At 39.8% G+C, this 27,372-nt stretch overlaps 1 long non-coding RNA gene and 1 pseudogene across 4 annotated transcripts; one reads left to right on the plus strand and one right to left on the minus strand.

Moving 5' to 3' along the window:
* Positions 1-102: 102 nt before the first annotated feature.
* Positions 103-9,399, plus strand: LOC133735663 (uncharacterized). Of its 4 annotated transcripts, XR_009859200.1 has the most exons (9): positions 103-396; positions 633-750; positions 1,058-1,197; positions 1,302-2,206; positions 2,686-3,403; positions 3,821-3,991; positions 4,313-4,404; positions 4,992-5,084; positions 5,328-5,451. It is a non-coding gene; the product is annotated as an uncharacterized LOC133735663 (long non-coding RNA). The 4 variants fall into 4 exon arrangements; XR_009859201.1 differs by lacking the exon at positions 3,821-3,991; XR_009859203.1 differs by lacking the exons at positions 3,821-3,991; positions 4,313-4,404; positions 4,992-5,084; positions 5,328-5,451 and adding an exon at positions 8,706-9,399 and having other exon boundaries at positions 2,686-3,087.
* Positions 9,400-10,682: 1,283 nt separating this feature from the next.
* Positions 10,683-15,622, minus strand: LOC133739989 (probable flavin-containing monooxygenase 1; annotated as a pseudogene).
* Between the last annotated feature and the right edge of the window lie 11,750 nt (positions 15,623-27,372).

The raw sequence follows: 27,372 nt of genomic DNA on the forward strand, positions 1-27,372 counted from the left end.
AACTGTTCACTGGGAAGCGAAAATGACGGTTTTGTCCTCTGTTTTTGCTTTGACATACGGCTCTGCCATGTCCCCTCATTATATAAGCAAAAATCCCAAATTCTTAGTTTCTTCGGGAAGCCTCTATCAACATCCATATTCACTGTTTCGCAGCATCAAAATCAACAATCTCCCACGAACTTCAGCCTCTATCAACATCAGTCGCTCCATTCCAATTTCGGTTTGACAAGCCACTAACTTTACCGGTGCGCTTTTATAATCATGGCATTCAAATCCCCAATTTATATGAGCGGAATGGATGTTTGTGATTTCAATGGCCATATTAAAATGGCAGAGTGGAATCACGAGAAAGAAGGAGAAGAAGGATTGGGTCTGGGTTTGTTTTGGATTGCGCATGTAAGTTTTTCTTTTGTCTGATTCTGGGTTTTTGTTTTGGATTGCTCAATTTTTTGGATGCGTATTCTTTCTGGGTATTGTTGTTGTGCAGAAAAATATTCATTGAGGAATTGTAAGTTTAATCACCATATTAGACATTTATGTATTTACCAAATCTGTTGTTAGCCGTTTTTGGTTTTTTTTTGTAATTTATCTTTGATAGATTCCAATAAACCCTAACAATTTTATGAATGTAGGACACCATACATCTTGAGTTCAGAAATGCTGCCGTTATGTCAAGTGGGAAGAGTATGAGGCGTTGCAATCATAACTCATGCAGGGAGTAAATGTAATGCCAAGCCCTGAAGCCCGAAGGTATGTTCATTTTGAACAAAAAAAAATAAATTAATTGCATTATTTACTGGAGCTCACTGTAACTACTGAGTACTGATACGAGTGTTCTTTGCTATATGGTCAAATAATGAGTCACAAACACCCTTAAGCAAACCAAGTGTTGTTGTCGAAGTAAAAACAATTTTCAGTAGAATAGGATTTCCAGTCAATTGTGAATTGTGATTGGGTATATGTTTTGAATTTTTGGACCCCCATGAAGTTTTCTAATTGAGAGGAAAGTCTGTAGAGATTTAATTTCGGTCTCCAAAATCATTGAATCAATGTTCAGGGATTTAGGAAGGTTGATCCAAACTGGTGGGAGTTTGCAAATGAGTGGTTCCTAAGGAGCAGACACATTTATTGATAAATTTTGTGAGGAGAAAATGCAACAATAACTTTCCCTCTCAGAGTTCATGTTCTGGATTTCTGGTATGTGTTTTGATTTGGGAAAGAACATTTGTTGGTTTTTTGCTTAATACATTTTCGTATTGAAGAAAATTGTTACTGATGCGGATTTTGTATGTTTGATTCAGTTTCAGGGTTGGACCTAATTTTCAAGTTTGCAACTTTATATTCCCAAAAGCCAGAAGAGATTTAGGGCTTGACATAGTCTAAAAGCCATGGGAGAAGATCATGTGTACACAAAAGATCGGAGGGTTGAATCCATTCCAGATGAGGTTCTCAAATTTTGATTTGTTTTTAGTTTTTCCCCGTTCTCTTCTTTTTACTAAAACCTGTCTTCATTTGTTTGTGTACAACTCCTTGCATTCTCTGGCTCACACCCACTTAACAGTAATTGGCTCAGGTGATTTATATGATCTCTTATATATGCCAATGTAATTCATACGTGATCTGTATGATATAGTATTGTTTAATGATTACATCAGTTTAAATGGTTAGTTGTAGTTGGAGTAACCGTATCGGAATTGCTTAGTAAGGGTGCACTTGCTATTGTTCGTTTCTTATTCTTTCCCGTTGTTTGAATTGTACTTAACTATCTCAATTATTTTTGCACGATCAAATTGCTTTTCCACAGTGATTTCTATTCAATGTTAATGATCTGTATGTCTTATCAACTTCACGTTGTTCAATACGTAATTTCTGTAGCTCTGTTTATTTGAATCAGTCATGTAGAGTTTCTAAACTGTAATACATTGCCCTAAAAAGGTTATTCCCTTTTCCTTTCCAGTTTTAATAGTGAGGTTTCTTCCCTTTTCCTTTCCCTCACAAGCTGGAATATGGGCTTTTGAACATCAAGCCTGAACGTATGGATACTTTCTTTTCCTGTTATCTTTAGTCAACGTCTTAGTTTGAGTGAACAAAAACTAGAGGATCAGAGGTTTTGACTCCACAGAGGTGCACTCTCTACAATGATTGTATTTGTTTATGCAGATTCTGTATGCAAGCAGGTCTGCCATTACCCTGATCCTGTAACAAGGTAAACAAAATCTGTTCACCTATTGAAAGATGGAAAAGACCATTTGGTTAAAGCTTTCATTTCAAAACCACATTATTTTGAATCTCTATTATAGTTTGGTTCACTATTTACCTGAGTGAGAGTGCATGGATCAGTATTCTATGAGGAGTTAGATAACAAAACGCTTCATTGATTAGCTATTTCGTATTCCACTTATGCTATTCTGCTCTATTTGTGCGCAAATTTTTAGGGTCACAAGTTTGAATGAATTCTATAGTTACTATACTAGAGAAGAATAGAGCTTGAAGAATGGTTTGGGTTGCTTTACTTGGCACTTTTAGACGTTTTTGTCATGCCAATTGAAGCTCTTTACTACATTTCAAAAAAAAAGATGAAGATCCTCTTGACCCTTTGTATTGTGTATAACAGTCTTTCGACATAAGTTCAATATAAACTTCATTTACTTCTCTTTTTAAATCCGTTTGTTCTTTTCTTTTCAGGTTTAACATTGCACCAGACTTGATGAATCAAGCAAAAGATTATTTGAACAAAACTATATATGTTTGTTATATTGTTGGCTAGAGTGAGTGTTTTAGAATGCGCAAAAAAAAAAAAAAAAAGTATCTTCTAATGTTCCAATTATGTTTATTCGACCCAAAAGTTGTGGTTGCACAGTTGTGTGCAGTCCTGCCTTACTTTGAATGCCAATTTAGGATGGCCTGCCTTTGGAATGTTGATTTATGTGATTCTGTATTTGTCCTATCTCTGTTTCTTTGTTAGTACATTTTGAATGAGAACCTCTCCTATCTGCCGCAAAGAAGGTAATGTGTGCTGAGCATTAAGTTGCGATAATAGTTACTAGGAATTTCTAATTTGGAGTAAATTGAATGAATTCTTCAAAAGTGAGATTATTTTGACAACAAATATTGGCCCAGAAATGTTAATGTTAAATTAGAAGTGCTGCATCAAGCAAACAAACCCACGGCATCGCGCGGGCTATATCGCTAGTTTATTTACTATATACTAGAGCTCCTGTAACTGTACTGTTCTTAGGAACAGTTCATATCAGCAGCGGAATGACGGTTTTGCCCCCGAAGAATGTAGCGAGAGAGAGAGAGAGGCTCTGAGATACAGGCGTGGCGGCCATCAAGCTGTCCGATAGAAGCGAGTATCGACCGCATCAATCAGGATTTGAGATACGTAGGACGAGTAGGAGAGGTTGGTTTTCTATGCTTATTTGTCAGATTTGAGATTTGAGATTTTTGATTTGAAGTCGTCGTAGGTTGCTGGGGGGTGGGAAAGAGAAGAGGAGGGATTCAAGATTGTGGTGGGACGTTTAGGGTTTGCTTCCCTTGCTTATGTGTCTACATCCATGATCATAAGTGAGAAAGAGACACCCTTCAGTAATTCACATCTTCAGTGTAGTGAGGATGGCATACTTTTAATTAGTTTAAAGCACCATGTAGCATCACTCACTGTCTTAGGGACTGGCCTTATTTCTTATGCTTAATTCCTTTTTGGCTGATAACCATGTTGTGCATTAGTGAAATATCTTTTACGTATTGAACTATGTACGTGTGATTGTACTCCCCATCACCCTATCACTGATCACAAACGTTGTGATTGTTGTTGCAGGCTTCGGTTTGTACAGTTGGTGTCTTGATAGCCGTAATAGTTATCAAATCCTGGCTCCCATAACATTGGCATCATATAAATATCCCAATGCTGATGATGTTTAGATCAAGCGTCTCCTCCTGTAGTGAAATCACGGTCAACAAAGAAAAATTGGCATTATGGAATGCTAGGGTACTGGTTTCTAAAGAATTTCACGTTTATGCATGTGTGATAGTTTGCATATTAGGTTTTGTGTCTTTTTATTTCTATCTTCAATAAAAATCCCTTTTAGAGTTTTCCTTTTATTTCAAGATATCCTGTTCAGAAATCAAAGATTACAGCCACCGATCTTTTTTAATTTGAATTTCTTTACTGTCTTGAGAATAAAGTTTTACTGTTTCTGTCGTTACCTTGATAACGATTGATTCAATTATTGACCAAATTGAGTCGGATTTGGTTAAGGCAGTGTTTTCCGTTTTGAATGCTTGATATTGTCAATTTTGTGCTTTGCAGGAAGTTCATAATAGGAAGTTGTGATACAAAGCTCCTAGAACTGCTGGATTGTAAAAATTGCTCAACTCTTGGACGTTGTATGCTTATGTAAGGTAGCTTTTTTTTCCTTCTCCGACTATGTTTGAACTATCAAAAGTTATACGATGTTTTGCTATTGCATACAAGTCATGAATGTGATCTGTACACAAATGGTAAAAAGCAATTAGAGGCTCAGAACAGTCAGTATATGAAGCTTATGATTACACAGCTGAGTGGATAAATTACTGTTAGGTTTGAGGAAAAGATTTATACTGCTGCTACTAGCAATAGATTTATGTATATCTATGATTTCTTGATACTTCCAGGTCCATTATTTTTTTTCATTCTGTGGTTAGTTAGCAGAATTGCAGATTAATTCAGCAGTCCGATGAGCTAACATGGTGAGAATTCCAGAAATTGTCTGTTTGTTTATTGTAGTCAAAGTTGGAAAGTTTAGAATATTGAAGTTCATTTCTTGATTAACTGAATTGAAATTAGTTGTTTTTGATGTAACTTGGTGAGTTGGTAGTAGCATATGACATGGCTGGTCAGTTAGTCTATTGTTTAACCTGGCTTTCTGCCTCAAAAAGCAATATTTTCTCAAACTAGGTGGCAGAAAAGAGAGCTGCATTCTTACCATTTGCTGCATTTTGGATTGCAGGACCCTTTGCTTTATGGTCGGTTAGGATATTTTTGCTCAAGTTTGTGATCACCTTTGAATTATGCTATCAATTGTTTTGAATGGTATCTTATGGTAAGTGAACAGGTGTTTAGCCAGTTCAAATTTGTTTGATATTTTTTTTGTCAGTTCAGCTTTAGGGATAATGAATTCTATTTTTGTATTTTCTGTTGTAAATTTTTGAAACTACTTTGAAATCTTTCATATGTTACAATGTTCACAGTGTGTGCACAGTGATCAAGCCCTTCATTGATGTGGGACGATAGATTTTCTTTTTATGGGTTTTTGGGTTTGTAATAGTCATCTTCACTTTTTCAGGGAAAGTGATAGTTCGTGCTCCTGAAGAAAATGCTAGAGCTTCCTACAATTTGGACACTCTTTGAACTACAGAGCCGTTTGAGAAAGAACCAATTCAGGTAAAGTTGAAGTGGACAAATTTTTTTTTTGTCTCTGTTTTTTTTTTTTTTACACAATAGGCATCACATACTCATCCTTTTGCACGGATACGATGCTCCCTTGAAAAGTCATCCTATGAAGTAGCTACACATGTTATTGTCATGAATTTGTTATTTGATGGTAAGTCCTCAGAAAGCATGCTTCCTATTCTGTTCCACATGCCATAATAAGCACACTTGATCTTCCTGATATCTTAAAATTTAAACAGTCCTGTAGTACAATTGCTTTCTGATGTTTTAGATTGTACAGTGCATATTATTTCTGTTTCATAATTGTTAGTTTATTACAAGGAACAAGAACCTGTAGGTTGTTTAGCATTATTACTAAAAGGCATTTCCAAATCAAAACACTGCTGATGACAAACTTATGCTGAAGGAATATTAAGCCTATTATATGTCAACAGGTGAATTGAAAGTATAAATAAAATAACAAATTACATATAAGTTATTAACAAAAGATGACTTAACAAATACATTCTTTAAAGATTGAATTAAACATATAAGGACTAAATCTTACAAATAAGGACAATGTCCTCTCCACTTGCCACATGTCATAGATTAATTTACTTTTTCTTATCCTTAACTACTTCTTTTGACTTTTAATCCCTTTATAAGGATTAAATTTTACAAATAAGGACAATCTACTCTCCACTTGCCACATGTCATCAGTTAATTTACTTTTTTACCCTTAGCTACTTCTTTTGACTTCAAATCCCTTTATGTTGTTTTTTTTTCTAAATATAATCCTTTTATGTTACTTTTTTTAAAAAAAAAAATCCCTTTATGTTACTTTTTTTTCTTCAGAATAATCCGTTTATGTTACTTTTTTGTGTGTGAAAATAATCCATTTATGTTACTTTTTTTTTTCGTGAAAATAATCTGTTTATGTTACTTTTTTTTTCTTCTTCTGAGAATAATCCATTTATGTTACTGTTGACACCCAAAAATCTAGCTAACAAGCCCAATTCATATTTCGAAGCAAATTACACCCGCAAACATCACGCCACGCACGTGGACCCAAGCCACATTCACGCACTTGGGGCTTACAAGAATGGGTGTGGTGTGGAAGGTAACGGAATTGCATGAGGCCCGTTATTAGTTTTAGGCTCGTTGATAATTTTGGACTTGGGACCAAAATTCGTGCCCAACGGCCTAACTCTTAATACGGGTAAGTGAAGAAGAGAGATAGCACAATTCAAGCCCAATATCTCATTAATGGGGATAAAGCCAACCAACAAGCTAAGAAACCCAAAGCCCATTGAAATAATCCTCTCACCCAAAGCCCATTGAAACCATCTTAAACTCACCACGTCCAAAACCTTGATCCCAGCAACATAACAAAATCCTAGCAGCGCAGCAGAAATCCTGGGATTGCAGTCCCAGTAGCAGATTTCAGCAGCGGGAATCCTGGAAAGGTAATCCCAGCAGCAGGATTTCTGGGATTATGATCACAGCTACACGCCAAAGACAAGGCAGCAAGCTTAATGCTGCATCACACATCAACTCTCCTATAAATTAAGAGTTCTTACCATTGTGAAGGGGCATTCAGAAACAACCCCAAAGAAACCCACATGTAAAGCAAACCCAAGCAATTCCCCAATACTTATCCCAGAAATATGCAGGCAAACCCAGAAACAAAACCAAGCAGTTTCCCCCAACACCTATCCTAAAAACCCATTTCCAATCCAAAAACTCATCAGCCACAATTTGAATCCAAGCTTCATGGCTGCTGCTGCAAATCTCTCATCTTCACTACAAATCATGCTTTTCTAGCTCCCACGCCACATGCATCTTGCCAAGCCTCTTTTGAAATGATCAATTCACTGCCGTGCATATACAAGGAGCTGCCGGGAAGAACACAACAGCAACCTTCCTAGGATTTTTAATCCTTCGAAGTTTGCTGGGCCTAGTCTTCGCTAACTCAGACAAATGGGCAAAGTTTTGGGTCCTTACCCATGAATATCCACTACCGTACAACTCCGATCAAATTGCCCCCTCCAGTTACTTTTTTTTTTCCTTGAGAATAATTCATTTATGTTACTTCACAAAACCTCACTCTCCTACGACTCTTATCTCGTCGCCTAATCTTGCTACTGCACTCATACTCGTCCAATTCGGCTACTATACTTGTACTCGTTTTCTGCTACTGCACTCGTCATCTCCTAATCCTGCTACTGTACTCGTCATCGCCTAATCCTGCTACTGTACTCACTGCACTCATACTCGTCTAGTTCTGCTACTAATGTTCTGCTACTACACTCGTCCAATCCTGCTACTGCCCTCGCAGCACTCATATTCGTTCAGTTCTGCTACTGTACTTGTACTTGTGTTCTGCTACTGCACTCGTCATCGCCTAGTCCTGCTACTGCACTTGTCCAATCCAGCTACTGCATTCATACTTATCCAATTCTGCTACTACACTCGTACTCGTGTTTTGCTACTGCACTCGTCCAATCCTGCTACTGCACTTGCTGTAGTCATATTCATCTAGTTCTTGCTACTGCCCTCGTACTCATGTTCTGCTACTGCCCTCGTACTTGTGTTTTGTCTTGCATCTACAATGTGCATATTAAAACAATTTCAATAAATACACTGACAATCATAAAAAATAAAAATAAAATACACCGACAGAAATTAGTGCGGCAAATTGGCGTGGTTATGCATCATACCTTTCACACAATGCAATGACAGACACATTGGCATTGAAGGGTCAAGTTTTTGAATATTTAACAACTGATTTCCTTGAAGCACTCTGTGTATAACTTCTCATCAACTAAAAGATCAATAATCTGTTACTAAAGACAATAATGCAACCCCATAAACCAAAATACTCCTTGCACGAAATCAATGCAATGAAAACAACATTCCTTCATCCTACCTCTAAAGAACTTGGTTTGCATCAGTCAAAGACCATTACAAACTCGATAATCATATAACTGCAACTACTTCACCAAAGCATCATCCAATCAAAATCACCAAAGTTACAAAGATAAACAAACAACATTTCAACCAAAAGAATCTATCTTTCCCTTAATTCTACAGTTCCTCAGTCACCAGATGCAAAATGCAAGCACATTCAAATACACCTCCTCATCAAAATTAACATCCAACATAGCCAAGCCCATAGCACAAAACACTAACACAACCTCTCAAAAAGCAATAATCAAAATTAAAAACCAGGACAAGAAGCACTAAGCAAGTAAGCGACGGGGCAATGTAGGTGAAATAGGAAGAGAGAGAGGACTGACCGCTCGGCCGTCGTCTGATTCACTATATTCTTAATTACTCCCCAAATAGATATCATAGCAAGTCCTCACTATCTGAAGCAAGCAATCGCCGTGAATCCACAGCGAAATTGACGTCACTGCTGACAGCAGCGTCTTCAGCACCAGCAGCTCCATCTAATCGTCCTCCAAATCGTGGCATTTACAAACAGACTCGATCAGCAACTTCGCTTCGCCGTGCAGGTAGCCATGCGCGATTAGCTTTTGGATGTAACGACGGTGGGATCGGTGATCTTCACCACTCCCGATGCGGCGGTGCTGATGATAGGGCTGAGAATCGACTCGGCGTCGGCAAGGGAGTACTGACCAGAGCCTTTGTCGTGGAGCGGGCCGGGCTCGGAGGCGTTGGGTTCGGAATGAGAGCAACCAGAGTTCCGTCCATTTTGCAAAGGCGAGTCGGGGATTCGGCGGGTCGGACTTGGATTAGGCTGCGAACGGGTAAAACGGCGGAGAGAAAAATAGAGATTTTGGTCAGTGGCATGTGCGTAAATATTTCATCAAATTAAGCATTTTGGTCATTTTTCATTAAAATTATGAGTCAGGCTTGCATCATTTGACTTTTTAGCCTGAACTCATGTCCTTATTTGTATAAATCTTTTTGAAAGTGAGTTTTCTGTGTTTACATATTTAGTCATGTGCTATTATGTAATTTTCTATTTATTTAATCCACGGATTGTTTAAATTCTATATGGACTCTGATTGATTCTAATGGATTGATTTAGTAGTATTTGTTTAGAATTTAAAAGTCCTTATGATGTTTTTGGTAGGTTATTTTTTTTTCTTCTTTAATATTTAAGCAATGGGTGTATGGATCTAACTATAATACTATATCAATGACAAAAAAGTATGGCAATCTACCATTATTTATGTTGTGTATAATGATATATGAACAATAAGAGAAAACTAACCAGCCAAAATGTTACACAAAAAATAAAGTAATAAACTAATGATATAATTTATTTCATTTCTAATTTACAAGAAACATGTGTGTATGTATCATCTTAACAATACTATTGGAAGTGAGCTTAATTAACTAGAAGGATTAGGGCTTCTAGAGCTATAGTGATGGAAAAAAAAATTATTAGATGAGAGCAGAGGCCGAGGATGATAGTGGGAAAATAGGTCTAAGGCAAAATGGATGAGTGTCACCTATTGAGGGCTGCTTCTTCATTTTTTTTTTTGGTGAAGAACTTCTTCATTTTTGGAGTGAGATAAAATCCATCAAAATCTCTTGGGAAGTGGTTAGATTGTTTTTGAGTTTTAAAATGTATAAAAAAAAACACTATAAATTATAAAATCCTCCAAAATCCAGCATTTAATGAAATTTTTAAAAATTCGTATACTTTTGAATATCAGCAAATTTGAGTGGATAATTTTAAATCTTAATTGAATACATCAAGATTTTAAAGAACTGTTTAAAATCTTAATTGAATTCCTATAGACTTTTAAAATACAAAAAAATATTGTAGAATGTAGATTCTTGAATGAAGCCCAAAGACTTGACTTTCACAAATTTACGAGCAGTTCATAGCCCATTGCAATATAATCCATTGAGTGTATAACCTTCACATGAAAATGCTTCTGGGCCCTTGTGGGGTGGGAATTCGGGAATGTTTGGAACACTCTGATTGTGTGTGTGTCACAGTCGGGCAACATACTATAGTTAAACTGTAGATTATACCTTAGTTGAAAGAGGATCATCTTCTACTATAACTTTCTATTTCCCTTTTGAGCTGAATGGCTCTCCAGTTCCAACTCACAGACTCCAAGATTGCATCTCACCCCACGATGGTCCTTCGTACTCTATAGTCTATACCACAAACTTTGGTATTTTACGTGATGTGCTTGATCAAGTCAATATCCTTATGCTTATTCACCCGTGAAATTTGGGAATCCAGTAGCCAATATAACCAAAACAAGATGCAATCAAGCACTCAGCAAGCCAAGATCAAACAGCATTAAATTAGAAAGAAACCAAAAAGCTACATCCTTCTTCAAGGCTTAAAGCCGAAGATAATGGCATACATTAACAGCTATATCCTTCTTGGGGATAAAGTGAAAAACTGATAATAATGGCATACATTGACCATCTTTCTTTCATTATTTGAACATTTCAAGCATGATCTCTATGAAACTAAATACAGAAAGGGAAAATATTGAACAAAGGAAAGGAATCTAGTTATTATGTCACTTTTGCTCAATTTGAGGGATAGCATAATCCATTGGACCATAGGGCTCAAATAGTTCAGCAAACATTCCGTTCTTCCTTTTGTGGTTCCATCCCATGTCCTTGCACAATTGGTCATTGTACCATAGATGAAGGGCTCCAATGCAAGATCTCCGGTAGTACTCTCCAGCGTACTGCTTTGCGTATTCGTCCCATTTCTTCACATCTTTCTCCATCTCTTTTATGCTTGGTACCTTAAACGTGCCTGCAAGGAGCTCCGCTAGCCATCTGCATCTCATCTCAGAGGTGTACAAGTTTGAGATACTCTCAGAGAATCCAATTACAGCTAGTTGTGGAATTCGTCCTGTATGCATTCCCTGGTTAACATAAGCATATACACATGGTTATATATGTGAAATTTTTCTCTTGTATTGACATGTTATGCTGATAGATTATCAGTTTGACCATTGATCAAAGAAAGATGTTCGGCATCGGACAAGAGAACAATACTTTATACATAATTTTGTAATAAGTTTTGAAAGGAGCTAGTTAACCTGTAGAGGGGTAAGATGGCATCTTGAGATCCAACTATGTAGTCCTGAAAGGTGGGAGACACAAAAACGTCTTTGAGCTTCTTTTCACCTCTAAACCCTGTAGCCAATATGACCAGTTTCGTCTTCAGAGGGGTGACTTCCTGTCCAACCAAAATGCCTTCTTGACAAAATCCGAAGCTGCCGGGCGATTTTTTCAGTATGATGCTTCCCTCCCCAACTCGTTCAAAGAACTTTTCGGGCACTGTCGCGATCAGGCAAGAGCTGATTTCCCTAAGGAAATTGTGCTTCGGTACCATCCCATACTTGGCTAACCCCAGCTTCTTACTTATGTGGGTTTCCACAAATTTTGAAAATGCCCATCTCTGTTCAATACTTGCAGATTAGTTAATAACATTGAAGTGTTTGCAAATTGATTAGTGTTAGGTTTTGTGAAGTGTATGAAGTATACCAAAGGTGCAAGAAGTGTTGGAAGGAGACTGAGTAGGAAGCCTTCACCAGGCTTATGAACCAAGAGCTCTGAGAACCGATTGAAGTATAGATATGCCAGAGGCACACCCCATGGATGATAGTCGGGAACATTCCAGTGTTCTGTCTTGTACAACACTGTGCATGGATTTTCAACCCCTGCAAATTAAATCAAAGAATGAAACAAGATCAGAAAAGTTAAGAACAGACTTTAAAGTTAATGATCATATAATTAATTACCATTCAATGATCATATAATTAATTCCCATTTGCGTTTGAACACTCCATTGCAATGTCCATTGCAAATTTCTGAAACCCGACAACTGTTACTTGCTTTCCTGTCACAAACTTAGCAGCGCTTTCATAATCCATGTCGGCATAGTCCATCGAGTGTATAACCTTGCCCTGAAATGCTTCCGGACCCTTGTTTGGTGGGAACTCAGGGATGTTTGGAACATCGCTAAATCGTCCAATGCAGAGGATCACAAAGTCTACTACATAAACCTGTTTGTCACACTCAATATCAATATGACAAAATCACTAACAGTGTGACAACATAACATAGTTAAACTCAAAAGCTACTAACATGATGTTATGTATGTGTGCGAGTATATACCTCAGTTGAAAGACTTTGTTTATCTTCTACTGTAACTTTCCATTTCCCATTGGAGTTGAATGGCTCTCCGGTGCCACCCCATAAACTCCAAGATCGCATCTCCTCCCCAGATGGTCCTTCATACTCTATACCACAGACTTTGGTATTGAATTTAATGTGCTTGAGACAGTCGAAATGTCGAGCATATGATTGGACGTAATCCAAAACCTGATTCTGGGTAGGATGGTCCTCAGTAACTGAAGATGGCCATGGAAAATCTGAAAACTGGTAGTATACTCTAGGAGTCTGTATCTTGGTAGTCTCAACAGTTTTGGTCCATACGCCTCCAACACCATTTGAGGCTTCGAAAAAGATGGGACGAAAGCCTTTTGAAAGCATGTACTTGCAGGCAAGAAGGCCACTAATTCCAGCTCCTACAATGGCTACCTGCTTCTCCATTCTGATCTTTGCTAGTAGTGTTTTGTATGCTTTTGTGCTTTGAGTGACTAGTGTATACTAGAAAGTCTGCCCGCGCCTTGCTGCGGAAACTAATGTTGTATGTTATTAGGATAACTGAAGTTTGATACGATTGATCTTATGATATTACATAGCACAATTTTTATGTAAACCAACTTAAAAAAAAAAAAACATTGAATACAAAATTGTTTTTGTCAAAATTTACAGATTTGGTTTGATTTGAGCTTACTAAATCTGGAGGAGAAATTCGTGTAACATGTTTTAATCATGCAGCTGAAAAATTCATGTTTCTGAGTTCAAACACTACCGTAAAGACGCTTACAGTAGAATGAGGCTGAGATTCAATTGGTTATAACACAGGTTGAAGTTATATCCTAATTAAATCTCAAGCTGCATCGAAAAAAAAAAAAACAAACAAACAAACAGGTTGAAATTATATCCTAATTAAATCTCAAGCTCATTCTGCTGTAATTGTCTTTAGGATAGCGTTTGAAGTCTGATACATGAATTTTTCAGCTGCGTGATTAGAACATGGTATACGAATTTCTCATCAGAATCAATAATTTTCAAATCAACCTTAATCAGAATGTCAAATTGATGCAGATTATGCTTTAAGCCCTGCAACGTAAAACACATGATCGTCAAATTGCAGAATGTAGTTGACTAAAAAAATATGTAGTTAACTAAAAAATATGTGTAGGATATATGACACACACTGGTAGAGTATTCGATGGTAGGAGTGATATAATGTCAGTATATTTTCATTGTTTTTATTGTTTTGATCAATTGTTCTAGAAATGAGTCTTACCACAATTTTGCTGGCTGGCTTGGAGATAGTACCATTGATGAAAACAATGGTGTGAAGGACGGCTGGACATTTAATCTTGTTGTCACCAAATGCAAATTTTTAGCTCCCTGCAAAAGTAAGAGCAGAAAAACTTTTAGGTTAATTGTTTGATTATATTGTTTTAAAGATATTTCGCTAAGAACTAAAATGGTTTAGTTGTTGTTACTACTAATTGAATTAATTCTTGTGAAATTAATAATGAATACGAAATCTAATTAATAATGAATGTAAGCCATGGAAGTCTAGAAAATGATTACCAGTAATGGACAAATACTCCTCTTTAATGCGCCAATATAGGAAAAAAAAAATTCCAGTGAATCTAGCAAGTTCCAGTGTAGTAAAGCAATGAAAATTGGTATCAACTGATGATCCTGCCAACACAGGAAAGGTAAATATAAACCTTGTCTGAGTTGACAGTAGCTCCAGAATGTAATTATTTCATTTCAAAAGGTGTCAATACCTTTCTTTGTTTGGGAAGTTGTGCAATCAGATATTGCTTGTTCATGTTCAACTGTTATTCTAGATGTTTCATAATTTACGATTGCAAAAACATTTAGCAAAAATGTCTATCATCGGTGCTATTACATGTATATACCTGTGCACAGCTGCAATCTCATCTTTAATATTAAGAACTGATGTAGGATGTTGCTTGGAGTAGCCTGCAAATGAAAAAAAAAAAATGAGGGTAAAATCTGAATGAAGAGTAGAGAAGAACTGAATAATAATTATAATTAGAAACATACCTTTCTATGCATTGAATGCTTTGCTCGTGGGGTAAGATGAGCCTCTTTAACCACAGCAGCTGGTCTACATAAATTAACTTTTAAACTTTAGGAGAATGAAATCTCTTGAAATAAAATCACTTTGGCATAAAGATGTAACTTACTCAACGCATCAAAATATTAAAATTTATGACAGAGCTGTGAGAGTGTTTTTGAAGGCTGAGTTGCAGTCATATCCTACAGAGCAAAGTAGCCATCTGTTGAACTGGAGGCTACAATCCTTGTTAGATGAGAAATAATAACTTAACTTAGTTGTGTTTTTTATTAATAAAAGAACATTAAAAAAATCAAATTGTAGGCAAAAACACTAAACTCTATCAAGATTAAGTGGATGTGGATTCAAAACATTTGAGATTTCCAGAAGCTGTCAGAATTGCAGTGTATTTCTTTTCCTAAATATCCGATGCCTTAACGTGTAGAAAACACAAAAAGCAAAGAAACAGGGCAATCACTTAGAAAGTAAACTAACTGCAGTATGAGGTACAATTACTAATAAAGCACTATGAGTAAATTTTAACTTTTTGGAATCCTCTCAGTGAAAACAAAGTGCCATGAGTGTTAAAAATTGAGACGTCCGCACACACCAGTAGTCCAGTGCCCAAATAGCTAATAGCTACAGGTGGATTTGAAATTTTCAGTTGATGAGGACAAAACAATTGTTACTTCAAAAATAGGTGTGTTTCCCAGAGTTTGAAGGTAGTCTTTTGACCACTCTTCCCATTTAATACTTGATTGGTCAAGAATATCTGTATCTGTGTCATCTTGGGAACACCCTATTCATATGAACAAATCTGCTTTCTCAGAAAATTCTATGACTTGTCTGGAACAATTTTCTTCAATGATGTTACATGTGACTTTGAAGAACTTATTATCAGTCTCTCTGACAGACTCTTCTTCCCCATTGGTCTTGGATGGGAAAGACCTTAAGTTGTACGTTCTCTATTCGTATCAATAGCAAGGATTTAAAGGCATGTAATTTCTATTATTCTATTGGCTGCATAGATTGTTTATTATTATCGTTTTATACCTGCAATTACTCTGTTAGATTCGATAAACTCATCTTCAAAATAGTCATTAATACCTTTTGTTGAAGTTGAAGGAGTGGCTATGGTGCCGTGTATAAAGGTGTCTCTACGATACGTTTTAATTGTGGCTGTTATGGACATATGACACATATCAAAACCTCCTGCCTTTTTCGGCTTTTTTCAAATTGAAAGACCACTATTTTTTACTTTTTCTTTTTAATTAATTTATCAGTAAGTTTTTGCGACTGTTGCAGAGAGCTAGCCTAGTTTTCAGGTATTTTTTTATTTCGGCTTTCACCTTAAGTTGTGCATACTTTTTTGATCGAGATCACACAGTTTCTGAAAGACTTCCTAGTTCTAGATATTAATTCGTGCCGGGGGATCATGTCAGAACGCTTCCTTTCCCCTCAAGGCCGGCCCTGTGAGTTTGGAGGCTCAAGGCGAAAAAAATTCGAGGCCCCAAAACAAATGCTCAAAACTGGGTAAAGTGCTAGAGCTTTTCTCCCGGGGTTGACTGCTGAACTCATGAAAGGATATCCAGACCAAGAACTCCAAGCCAGTGTAATGCTTACTACAACAACCTTCAATATCACATTGTCCTTCACCATACAGATTAAAGTTGCAACATCCAGAGGGAATAAGCAATAACCAAGAAGACTTAGGCTCTGAGTGTCCACCCTGAACAAGACCACTTTGTTAAGCTTCTTATTTTATGGGAGAACAATCTCATATTAACATATCTAGCATACAACAATTTAATCAGCTCTAGATATTCATGTGTTGCCGCACTTACCAATTTGTTTACCAAATCTTTTTCACACTAGCAAAGAACACAACTAGCTATCTTGTGATCCACTTATGGTACATATCCACTGCCTATACTCATTCGCCACTAAGCCGATCCCACAACATCATTAGGTGATAGAAGAAAAATAGAGAATCACAATAGCGCTAGTATACATTCTGTTATAATAACCAATCAACTACCATGATTCGTAATTCCACACGCTGATAATGATCATGATTTACAGTTTCACAGCCTATATACGATGCTATACAGCTTCACACAACATTTTATGGATCTCCTAGCGCCATTAAAATCTCGACATGCAAACCCCAACAGAAACAAATCAATAGGAGTAAAGAGAGAGGAGTTATTACCAGTACGTAGCAGTACATTCAATGTCAAAATGACAGCACCAGCAGCAAGTACAGCAAATGCAACAGCGAAAACTTCAGACTGAAAAACCAATTCCATTTCCTATCAGATTACCTATATCATATGCTAATCAAATTAGTCGCAAAGGTACTAATAAATTTACATACTTCCTATCAATTCCCTTAAAAGCATACAACACATCTGTCGCCAAAGCCTCTTCGGAAACTTCATTCTCTTCCTCAACCAAATTCACAAACTCCCTAAACGCAATTTCCCGGAGATTCTTCGGATCCTTGGAAACTAACAAAACCCCATTGCTCCAGCCCTTTTCCCCACTTCCCTTTCCCTCCAAAACCCTCGACTCGCCGCCCGATCCGGCGTTGTTTAAACCCAAATTGGGCAACAAAACCAAAGGATCCAACTAGGAATTCACACTCTTTCGATCCTCCGATATAATCTTAAGCAAATAAAGAACCGCCCACTTGTTATTTACACTTCCGGGGCCGGTTTTGGATGCGAACTTAGTATAAAGGTCGGCGAAAGTTAGGGCTTGGGAGGACTTACCTTGAGTAGTGTTACGATCCCCGGGATCGTAGCCATGGAACGACATCGCAGAGGCAAGGAATTAAGAGAAAGTTAAAGAAACTAAGAAGATAAAGACTGATTTTTCATTGATGCCTCTCACTATGATTACAAATGGTTATATAGAGCAGTAGCAAGACACGTGCAGTGTGCAGCACCCTACCAACAAAACGACGTCACTTGACTAATTAAAACGGTGCGTATCCACTCTAACAATATAACTCCTACTCAAACCTGGGAACCAATACTTAGATTCATAACAATCCATCCCCCTTTAAACAAACTTGTCCTCAAGTTTCACATTCTGAAATACACTCTGGGCACCGCTGCAAGATGTCATTTGAAACCCACAACCATTGGCAGTGTCTGCAACAATAAGTCCTGAACATGTGATCACACAGAGAGTAACCCCAAAGCCAAGAAAAACGTGCATGTACCTAGGTGTTGTTGGATAATCAAAGTCTTCAAATGGCAAGTAATCCATGCTCTTGTGCCAGGCTCTAATCAACCGCAAGGAGTACAAAATCATGATTAGAGCTTGATCAAGAAAGCCTGAAAATATTGGAGGAGAATCATCATTAATGGAGCCATCCATAGTTTCCTGAATTTTGCATGTTCCATCAGCTAATGTTGTTTTCTTGACCAAAAGAGACAGCTGCAAATGACCAAACATATTCCAAAGCAATGGAATAGTAGGTTCCTTGTCCCCATCAGTAATATCATCTTCCACAATCATCATTCCATCATCATGTAAAACAACACCAGCTCTCACATCTTCATCATTTACAGTAAGTCCACCAACTTCTTCATTGTCTTGTATACTAGGTGCAAAGACTAGTGGAATACCATTTCCTACATCCTCTTGTCTGAATTCTTTTAGAGTTGCAGCTTGAAAAAAGTAATCAACTCCCACTATAGCATTTGCTACAATTCGGAGTTTGTACCAACCCCATTTGTGCACATTCTCTATACCTCTTTTCTCAAGAAAATTGTGCAGTGCTCAAGACAAATGTTCGCTACTCTGGTAATTTGGACAATTTGTGTGACTCTAAGCAGAAGAAATGCACTAGCTCTGTTAATTATCAGCAAGCCTAGTGTATGTGCATCATCACTTAAACTGCAAAAATTATGTGCTTTCCCATGTCCAAGTCTGCACATTTTCTTACCAAGTCCAGCAGGTTGCATGTAAAATATATCACTTCTAAATTCTTCTCCCATAGCAAACCCACTAACATAAGATGAGAGCAACTGAAGCAAATTCTGATAATTGAAATTGAATCCCAACTTCTGCATTGTATAAGGTGCATCCAAGGCAGACATAACATATCCCAAGCACTTCTCATCTAGCTTCATATGGTTTTCAAGAAAATTCATATGCAGCTCAATGACGTCTACAGACAACCACATTGCTTCTAATGGACATTCACCAATTTCAAGGCCTTGTTTCTTCGAGTTCAATAACATCAGCTCATTCATAGAGAGAACCATCATAATTCTAAGGATAAACTGTGCATCTTCTAGCAATATGTCAGCCAAAAGCAGTTGTAATGAATGGACAGCTACCATAGGTGATAAGAGAAACAGTTTCCTCACAAGTGCATGGAATGGAGTATAAAAAGTGGAAGAGCATGTTGCCATGAAAAGCTCATCCTTATGAATATGTCCCACCATGTATTGAAAAAACTTGTGCATATTAGTCACAAAGCACCCACAATTATATCTTGGACGAAGTGGATCAAAATAGTACCTCTGAAAAGATAACTTTAAATTGCTTTTGAGAAAGTCAATAACTTCATCAACCAAAAACCTCCTTGGGTGGCAGATAGCTTTAGTTTGGCAAAGGAAATGAAGTACAGCCACGTCAAATACATAGGGGTTACCTCCAGTAACATCTGTGAGAAACATTGTAGCCACAAGGAGAGAGAGTGCATGGACAGAATAGGTCATGAGTAAATAGTCTAGTGCATGAACAAGGCAAACCCAGTAATGAATAAAATTGAGCATTGCAGACCTGAAATCAACACTATCCAATGAAGAATCTAGAAGAGAAAAATACCGCAATATTATAGAAGCTTCCACAAACATAGAACAGTGCTGATAAAACGTGTAAGCCAAAATTATATGTAGTCCAGTGCACAAAGCTTGGGCTACCGTCGTGAGAGATTCCGCAAGCACATCAAGAGAGAGTGGAGTGGCTTTTGTAGCCAATTTGTGCAGGGCTAATGAACCATCATGTTGCTGCTTCAGACTTTTGGACTCAAGAAGCCCCAACAGCAGCTTCTTTCCTTTGTGTTCAATGAAAATGACATGCGGATCACCAAGCTTACAAAGATGAGCAAAAGCCAAAGCCACTCGACTTTGAACAGCCTTATCAGTAACCCGCATCAGATATAATAGATTGTTCGATACTCGTTGTTTCTACTGAAGAATACGGAACGGGAACTAAGTGTGGATCATGATGGGGAGGGAGAGAGAGAAAGGGACACAAGCATGTATAGTGGTTCACCTTGCCCTTGAGGCAAGGCTACGTCCACTTAGAGATTCCACTAGTAGTGAGGCCAAGTAGCCTTTGTAGTGATACAAGTATAGGGATCATGGATCCATCCATCTCTAAGAAGGGGAGGACTTCCCTTTATAGCTAAGGGAAGTCCCACTCTATTTACATATCCTCGATATGGGACTATAATACATATATTGCTTCTCTTGAAGCCTCTTGGAGAGCATGGGAGGGTGGCCTCCTGACTAGATACCGGCCGACCTCCACCATGGCAACGTAGCTCGGGTGTCGGCCTACCGGATGCATGCCATAGGCGGGGCTAGCCATGCCGCGGGGCCCACCTATGAGGTCGTTGATTATGCTTGGCGGTATGTAATATAAGTGATATCAACAAGTCCCCCAAGTCCCCGAGTAAGAGGCGCTTCTTGGTTGGGGAGTTTAAATGTGATGCCGCCAAGTATGAGTGATGACCTCGTTGAACGCTATACCCATACTAGTCCCCCAACTCCGTAAGTAAGAAGGGACTCTACGGGTATGTTGGTGCCACGGGGCCCTCATCACGCTAGTACATGCAAATAAGATAAGAGTGTACAAAATACATATAGATTGCGCTAGGGCAATCTAAGTGACATTTGAGTCAAATGCATCGAGGTGCATGAATGTTTATGTGAGATGCATGTTACACAATGTGTGTATGCACGTATTATGTAATGTTGACATACGACGTATAAGTCGAAAATGTATGTGATTGTGATAGCATTCAAAGTGCATATGATGCAAAGATGTGTGATGAACGCGATGACGCGTACATAATGATATGTATATGTTGTATGCACGTGATACATATGTGTTAGGATCGGGAGTGTAGTTACTCGCCGAGTCCCCCAAGTCACGTAGTTAGTACAGTCGAAGTTTAGGACTTGAGTTATGTTCGATGATACCGGTGAGGTTGAGCAAAGAGTTCCGGCATCGTAGTATATATTGACTAGCGAGACTATGGCGTGACCATGATAGTCCCCCAAGTATAGGTTAGAGGAAGGATCTCTAACTTACTTAACCCGAACGTATAAGCCATAACCCGATTGTTTGGCTCATGTGTAACGGGAATGTAAGAGTTGAGCTTGCTCATGTTGAGCGGATGATAGGTTGTGAGAGTTTTGTCCTATGGTCTTATTAATGGGATGTAAAAGAAATTTAATTGTTGCGATCAACAATAGGTGAAAATTTTCAATATTTCCATTAATAGACCATAACACGAAAGTATGAGCGTAAAGCTCAATGATAGTCCCGGTCGGGTACTACCTCCACGTGTGATAAGTGGTATGAATAAGTCCCCCAAGTATAAAGAATCCTCGGGAGGTGAGGGCTTGAGCCTATGGTTCCCGATGGGGTAGAATGAGGATTTGGGTCTCTGATACCCGGAAGGGTAGATTGAGGACTTGAGCCTCTGATACCCGGAAGGGTAGAATGAGGACTTGGGCCTCTGATACCCGAAAGGGTAGAATGAGGACTTGAGCCTCTGATACCCGGAAGGGTAGAATGAGGACTTGGGCCTCTGATACCCGGAAGGGTAGAATGAGGACTTGGGCCTCTGATACCCGGAATGGTAGAATGAGGACTGGGGCCGGGTGTTGGGTCTCTGATACCCGGAAGAGTAGATTGAGGACTTGGTGCCTCTGGTACCCGGAAGGGTAGAATGAGGACTTGGTGCCTCTAGTACCCGAAAGGGTAGAATGAGGGCTTGATGCCTCTCGTACCCGATGGGGTAGCATGAGGACTTGATGCCTCTCGTACCCGATGGGGTAGCATGAGGGCTTGATGCCTCTGATACCCGGAAGGGTAGAGTGAGGGCTTGATGCCTCTGATACCCGGAAGGGTAGAGTGAGGGCTTGATGCCTCTAGTACCCGAAAGGGTAAATTGAGGGCTTGATGCCTCTCGTACCCGATGGGGTAGCATGAGGGCTTGATGCCTCTCGTACCCGATGGGGTAGCATGAGGGCTTGATGCCTCTGATACCCGGAAGGGTAGAGTGAGGGCTTGTACAGCGTGGCCCGGTGGGGTCACGTGAGGGCTTGAGCCTCCTTAACCCAATGGGGTTGAATGAGGGCCTGTAGGCCTCCTTTACCCGGTGGCGTGGCCCCGGGTAGAATCAGAGATTGAGCCTTGTAACCCTATTGGGGTATCCGGTAGATTTCGCCTCCGGTACCCAGTGGCGTGGCCCCGGGAAGAATGATGGCATTGGCCTTGTAACCCCGTTGGGGTACCTCGCCGATTGGAGAGGATTTGTGTAATGATATGACCTTGACTTACCCCTTGGGGGTACCGCGTCGGGGCGAGGATTTATGAGATGCATGTTGCATTTATTTTAGTGAGTGTCACATGTGTATATGTAGCAATTTAATTGGATTGCAATTAAATTAAAGCTTGACATTAATACATAGTCGTAATAGATATGATAGCGAGACTATCACATATCGTAGGCATGCTTAGATTATAGAAACCGTTATTTGAAGCATGTAAATAATTGCATTAGCTCAAATGTAAAAGTGTAAATGAGAACTTATCTTTTGCCGATTGGGGAGGTTGAAAATTTGGGATTGACCCAAATATCAAACCATGTTGGAGTCGTCCAAGTATAATGCTCCATGTAATCGACAAATGATCGTCGATAGTTTCTTTGGCTTTGTATGCACAAGAAGATGCCTGATTTAGAATGATTTTGCTTCCTCCGAAGGCGAAACAAAATAAGTGATTAGCAAGCTATTCATATGATTGAATTGATGAAGCACATATAATTTGCTTGTATGCTTTGATATAGTTTGAGAGATATAGTGACAATTTAAATCCATTTAAATAGCATGAAGGATCAAATTGCCCATGTAATTATGAAAATATATGATTAATCTTACGTGAGGAGATTAAATAAGGATGCTAAAAAGAAATTAGGAATTGATTGTATAACAATGATCATGGTTGGTGCATGACAAGCATGGCAACAGTAATCATGGGTAGCCATGGTAGGTAATTTAGTAACAATTTTCAAAGTGAAACCTAAAGAAGTAAAATATAGAAATAAAGTGAAGGTGCTGAATTTGAATTTGTGTTTGCATAGTGTGGCCAGACCACATATAAATAAAACAAAGTGTATGCTTGATTGTTGTGCAACAGATGAGTTATGCAAATGTATGTGTGACTGTGTGCATGTGTGGGATCATGCTTGACAAGTGTATCGTTGAGAACTTGAGATAGTTGACATGTGTGACTTGTGCCATAGAGTCGGTCATGCTTTACATGTGTGTCTCGAAGTTGATAATCATGCATGAATTGAGTCTGTGCTCTGAACTTGGTCAGCGAGCAAGTGAATGGCAGCCATGTGTTTAGTGAGAGAAATAGAGTGAGCTGTGCAAGTATATTTCAGTGGCAAAAGCTCAATCCTTTATATACTACAAAAATAGATCGATAAATATAAGTTCATGATTCAAGGTGGCACATTGAATCATATGCATACTTCTATAAGAGATTGGATGAAGTAATGGAATGACTTGTGCATGGGAAGACAAGTGTGATAATGCTATTGCTACGTAGGAACACATTAGTAGACTAGCAAATCGTGTCTGTAAGGAATACATGACAAGTATCTGTAGTAGAACTGTATTGTTTGCATGCATATATATGTCTGGAAGTTATCGTATGCTTTAGTAAGCTTGTGTATCAGAAATTCAGAATCGAAGTGAACATGCTGAGAGACATCATATATAACTGAAGCATGTTTTGAGCTTTTTATAAAGGATAGCAGAATGAAAGACTTATCTCCAGGAAAGTGGCCGAGCAGGTGCACAGAGTAGATATCTCGGTGCCCAGAATTTTTTTTGTTCAGATAAGTGAAGACCTCATTACCGATGGGATCAGTAATTTCCATGATGATGGATTTCAAGGTTCCCATTATGAGAGAGACCGGGAAGACATCCCTGGGAGTGGACTGTAGATGAGTCCGACCTCCACTGGTGCCCGAAGCAAATATATATGATTTTTTTTTTTTTTTTTTTTGATGCCGGAGGATTCTTCTGCTTCCTTTTTCTGTTTGATTGCTGCCACAAGTGATTGGCCATGGCCGAGACCCGACGGGTCTGAGTGGTACCGGTGGATTATAAAGCGGATCGCTGAGATTTGCCGTAAGTGGTTCCCGGATGGAGAAAGGCAGTGAGTCACCGGGGTGGGTTGACGTACGGGACTATATGCAGCTGGACCTTGGCTCTTTGATTGGTAGTGGTGTTGCATAGCAGCATGACACGTGATGAGCAAGAGTTGTTGCTGTGCCCATGCCCAAGATGAGGAATGAGGCAAAGTTTTGCTCGAGTGAAGGATCGCCGAGACTCCAGAAGAACACCGGAAGCAAGACCAGCTAGAAATTAATCGATGCTGCCGGTACCATAATCAAAGTCAGCGAGAGGTTGGGTTGCCACCGAGACGTTGAGTCTGCCGGGAGAGAGGTAGCGAGACCTGAAATGCTGGGAGATACCGCTGAGTATGCATTAAGCAAAGTACCGCTGCAAATGTATGGGCAACTGGGAGATGAAATGCTGGGGAGCGAAACTACTACGAGGAAGTGCAGGTGCTGCCGGGAGATGAGGAGGGCAGAGATAAGAAGTGAACTTGGAGTGACTGCCAGCGACCGGGACTATCCATTGGTACATGGAGCTACTGTCGAGTCTCCACCTCTTTTTTTTTCGAAATGAGACTAGGCCCTATTGAATTTTGATTACGAGCCTGCGATCCCGGGCGGTATGCGAATTCTAGAAGTGCCGGATATGCTGACAGAAGCGTAGGTGTGCCCGGAGATAAATATGATGGGGGTCCCGTTCGGGAATCAGGTACAGGTCCACCTTTGGACAGATTGAGCTCGCTGTGTCCAGTATTTGCTCCTAATCCTGGTCTCCGGGATTTGTTAATGCTGGAAGCTACCGGGCGGGAATCCGGGAGTGGGTGATGAGTTGCACGCTGCCTTTTTTGAATCCCGGTGGAGTGAGGTACCAGGAGCGGGGTAATTATGATGACAATCCCGGTCGGGTACTACTGAAATTGGACCTTGGTGGAAGAAATGACATGAGTACGGTGATGAGCTGTGATGGTGCGGGGTCCTGCACGTACCCGCACACTTGTGGTACCCGTACATGACTCTTGCTCAAGGTTGGAGGTTCATACCCAAACATAGGGCCCCTCCTTCTAGCGCCAATGTTTCTACTGAAGAATACGGAACGGGAACTAAGTGTGGATCATGATGGGGAGGGAGAGAGAGAAAGGGACACAAGCATGTATAGTGGTTCACCTTGCCCTTGAGGCAAGGCTACGTCCACTTAGAGATTCCACTAGTAGTGAGGCCAAGTAGCCTTTGTAGTGATACAAGTATAGGGATCATGGATCCATCCATCTCTAAGAAGGGGAGGACTTCCCTTTATAGCTAAGGGAAGTCCCACTCTATTTACATATCCTCGATATGGGACTATAATACATATATTGCTTCTCTTGAAGCCTCTTGGAGAGCATGGGAGGGTGGCCTCCTGACTAGATACCGGCCGACCTCCACCATGGCAACGTAGCTCGGGTGTCGGCCTACCGGATGCATGCCATAGGCGGGGCTAGCCATGCCGCGGGGCCCACCTATGAGGTCGTTGATTATGCTTGGCAGTATGTAATATAAGTGATATCAGCACTCGTCTAGAAATCTTCCCCTCTAATCGTTGCAATGTCTTTTCAACACAATCCTTAGTTCGCTGAACAAGGAATTCTCCATCTTCAAAATTCTGAACAATTCCAAATGTAATAAGAGCTACAATGTTGTCCTCTTTATCTGCAAGACCATATAGAGCAAATGCAACATTGTTTTGCAGAGATTCATTTTTCAAATTAAGTAACTTGACTAGAGGCACTATGCGACCATAATGAGCAATGCCAGCTTGGTTATTTGTGTCTAGTGCCAACCTCCCAATTGCAAAGGCCGACATCACCCTGACTTGTGAATCAGGTGACTGGAGCATCTTAATTGATGGTTGTACCGCACTCTTCTGAACAATGTGTGCCTTGTAATCTAAATCAGCAGTAACTAACTGACCAAGTAATAGAGCAGTTTCTCTTTGGCTTTCCAAACAAGGTGAACTCAGTAAATCAATAACAGGTTGTAAAGCACCAGCCAAGAGCACAAGTTTCTCGATGCTCAGGGAAAATTGAGGCAGCTTGAGCTGAGCCACTTGAGGCAAAACTGCATCCCTTTGAATTTTCTCAAGCCAAGCAACAAGAGGCAAACTCATTTGCCAGTAAGCCGAATTTGTTAGCCCACACCCTAAATTGAACAAAAGACTATAGCCCAGTATATTGAATGCACTATCATGCTCCCAGACATCTTGTGAAAGACGGTAACTTACAGATTTGGAAAGATGATTGTAATGCTCCCTATGTTTCGAAAGCAAAGTAGAGACTGCTCTCCAAAAGTCACAATTATCAAATAGAGAAGCAAATACCTCCACTGACCTCAAGCTCATATAATACGCTCCTCCAATTTGAGGTGGAGACTGGCGATAAGTGGTGCCGTCAGGCTCGTTGTTGTCGACAAGCGCATCCACTAGGATTGGAGCGGGCTCGTCATTCTCATCCACACTATCCTCGTCGGTCAAGTCCTGGAGCAACTGAACGGCGGTCAAGTTCTCAACCAAGACCGCCAGGTCGACGCCCTTGGAGGGGACGACGTCGTCGCGTTCGCGATCTGCATCACGATTCCGGCCCAGTGAGGCGAGGCTGACCTCCTCATCCACGGTGACAGAGAGAGGCTGGCGAAGCTTCTCGAGCTCGTCCATGATGGCGGGGACGGCAGGCTTGGAGTTGAGCACCTCATTCTGCTCTGGAATATCGGAAATTGGCGTCGGTGACGAGGAAGAGCCAAATAGGGACTGAGATGGGGTTGAGCTTAACATAGGCTGTGATAGAGTTGAGCCGAAGGCAGGTGTCGAAGCTGCGGTGGTGGTGGTTGGTGTAGTGGGAGATCCGACTCCGAATGATTGAAATGGGTTGGGAAATTGGAGATGGGGTAAAAAGGTGGGGACTGATGGTGACTGAAATGTTGGAATCGATGGATTCATGTCATACTCAGGCTGAAATGAGCGAAAATTCGGGTAGGCTGGTTCGACCACAGATTGAGCTTGTGAGCAAATAGGGTGGCGGGTGGACATATATGTTGGGTTGGGAAAAGGAAATTGGTGAGGAAAAACATACCCATTGATGATTGTTTGGGAAGGTGGTGGTGGAGGTGGGTAACTTGGTTGGAACGGAAATTGAGGAGGTGGGTAGCTAGGGCTACCATAAGGGTGAGAAGAATGCGTGCTGTAACAAGCGCTGGAGATCCCACCGCCGGACTCACTGGAAATAGGCCCAGTTGCGGGCTCTGATACCAGTTGTTACGATCCCCGGGATCGTAGCCATGGAA

The sequence above is a fragment of the Rosa rugosa genome, chromosome 3 (assembly GCF_958449725.1).
Source record: "Rosa rugosa chromosome 3, drRosRugo1.1, whole genome shotgun sequence".
NCBI classification, from domain to species: Eukaryota; Viridiplantae; Streptophyta; class Magnoliopsida; order Rosales; family Rosaceae; genus Rosa; species Rosa rugosa.